Below are 3,053 nucleotides of genomic sequence, written 5' to 3'. Positions count from 1 at the left end.
GAATGCGTGGCTCTGCAGAGGAAGAGTTGGTGACACCGCCACGACTTGCAGGCAGTCCTGCTGCCACCTCCTCTACTCCTCCTACTCCATCCTCTTCCATAACCTCCTCAGCTGAGTCCTCTTCTGCTGCTGCGTCTTGCTCCACATCAAAGGCACCCCCCCAGCTCCGCAGGTACTATTGCACATCCCGGATACGGCAGTGTCATGCCGTCTTGGGGTTGACTTGCCTGAAAGCAGAGAGTCACACCGGACCAGTACTCCTGTCCGCCCTGAACGCACAGGTGGATCAGTGGCTGACTCCGCACCAACTGGAGATCGGCAAAGTGGTTTCTGACAATGGAAGTAATTTTGTGGCGGCATTGAAATTGGGCAAGTTGACACATGTGCTGTGCATGGCACATGTGTGTAATCTGATCGTACAACGCTTTGTGCATAAGTACCCAGGCTTACAGGACGTCCTGAAGCAGGCCAAGAAGGTGTGTTGCCATTTGAGGCGTTCCTACATGGCCATGGCGCACTTTTCCGATATCCAGCGGCGAAACAACATGCCAGTGAGGTGCTTGATTTGCGACAGCCCGACACGTTGGAATTCAACACTCCTAATGTTCTACCGCCTGCTCCAACAAGAAAAAGCCATTAACGAGTATTTGTAAGACCGGGGTGCTAGGACAGCCTCTGCGGAGCTGGGAATTGTTTTGCCACGTTACTGGGTGCTCATGCGCAATGTCTGTAGGCTCATGCGTCCTTTTGAGGAGGTGACAAACCTAGTCAGTCGCACCGAAGGCACCATCAGCGACATCATTCCATTTGTTTTCTTCCTGGAGCGTGCCCTGCGAAGAGTGCTGGATCAGGCCGTAGATGAGCGTGAAGAGGAAGAGTTGTGGTCACCATCACCACCAGAAACAGCCTTATCAGCATCGCTTGCTGGACCAGCGGCAACGCTGGAAGAGGATTGTGAGGAAGAGGAGTCAGAGGAGGAATGTGGCTTTGAGGAGGAGGAGGAAGACCAACCACAACAGGCATCCCAGGGTGCTCGTTGTCACCTACCTGGTACCCGTGGTGTTGTACGTGGCTGGGGGGGAAGAAGATACCTTCAGTGAGATCACTGAGGAGGAGGAACGGGACATGAGTAGCTCGGCATCCAACCTTGTGCAAATGGGGTCTTTCATGCTGTTGTGCCTGTTGAGGGACACTCGTATAAAAAAGCTGAAGGAGAACAACCTGTACTGGGTGTCCACGCTACTAGACCCCCAGTATAAGCATAAAGTGCCTGAAATGTTACCGAATTGCCACAAGTCGGAAAGGATGCAGCATTTCCAAAATAAATTAAAAAGTATGCTTTACACAGTGTATAAGGGTGATGTCACAGCACAACGGGAATCTAACAGGGGAAGAGCTGAAAGTAATCCTCCGACTCCCACGACCACACCGGCAAGGACAGGATGCTTTACAGACGTGTTGTTGATGGAGGACATGCAGAGTTTTTTAACTCCTATGCATCACCACAGCCCTTCGGGGGCCACCCTCAGAGAACGACTCGACCGACAGGTAGCAGACTACCTCGCCTTAACTGCAGATCTCGACACTCCGAGGAGCGATGAACACCTTGACTACTGGGTGTGCAGGCTTGACCTGTGGCCTGAGCTATCCCAATTTGCAATAGAACTTCTGGCCTGCCCCGCTTCAAGTGTCCTGTCAGAAAGGACCTTCAGTGCAGCAGGAGGTATTGTCACTGAGAAGAGAAGTCGCCTAGGTCAAAAAAGTCTAGATTACCTCATCTTTATTAAGATGAATGAGGGATGGATCCCGAAGGGACGGACATTGGGTGATATATTCGAGTAAAAAAGGCCTGATGAGATGAGCTGCCTTAGGCTAAAAATGGTCCACATGCTGCTGTATTTTATCTTTGAATGCCGGATGACTTGCGTGACTTATCCGCCACCATCTAGGGTTCAAGCCGCAATGTTTTAGGGCACTTTCTGCCTGGGAAACAAACATCAATTTTTCTGGCCGCTGCTACAGCAACGGCTGCAACAATACCTCATTTTTCAGGCATGTGTACATGCCAAATTTTTCTGGCCTCTAGTGCTGCACTGTGGCTTCAAAAACCAAACAAAAAAAAAAGGCACTTAACAGGGATTAAACTGATAGGAATAGTACTACTTAAAACACCACTCCTATCTGGTGGCACATTAGATTGCACGCGCAGTGCCCCAAATTTGAAGTAGGAGGACCGACCAAGCATCTTTTTCCATCTCCCGGTTCCTAAAATCCATACCATATACACATCCCCTGATAGGGGACACCGCAGTGGAAGGTACCCGGCCGAAATTTCTTTGCACAAAAGGCAATCCCCAACCTGTACTCGATTGTGCAAAAGGAAGTAACCTTACCATGGGTCCCAGACCGGACGTCTTGTAATTCTCTGTCTGGGAAATTATCTATCTATCAAATCTATCTATTTATCTATCAAATCTATCTATCTATCAAATCTATCTATCTCGTGGCCGGACCGACCAAGCATCTTTTTCCATCTCCCGGTTCCTAAAATCCATGCCATATACACGTACCCTGATAGGGGACGTAACAGGTATTAAACTGATAAGAATAGTACTACTTAACACACCACTCATATCTGGTGGCACAGTAGATTGCACGCGGTGCTCTGACAAAATGCAGAAGGACATTTGGCAGACGGACATTTGGCAGACGGACATTTGGAAACAGAAAGCTAAAGAATGTTCCGATTTCGGCCGAGGGCAAATACGTTCCAGAGTGCTCTGTTCTAATCAGAGCCTCGGGCGCCGCAACTGCCTCTGGGAACCTTACCATGGGTCTCAGACCGCACGTCTTGTAATGCTCTGTCTGAGAAATGATCTATCTATCAAATCTATCTATTTATCTATCAAATCTATCTATCGTATCAAATCTATCTATCGTATCTATCTATCGTATCTATCAAATGTATCTATTGCATCTATTGATCTATCTATCTAATCTATGCATCTATCTATCTATCAAATCTATCTATCTTGTGGCCGGACCGACCAAGC

This window comes from Bombina bombina, chromosome 4, assembly GCF_027579735.1.
Source record: "Bombina bombina isolate aBomBom1 chromosome 4, aBomBom1.pri, whole genome shotgun sequence".
Lineage (NCBI taxonomy): Eukaryota > Metazoa > Chordata > Amphibia > Anura > Bombinatoridae > Bombina > Bombina bombina.
This window is presented reverse-complemented; position numbering follows the sequence as displayed.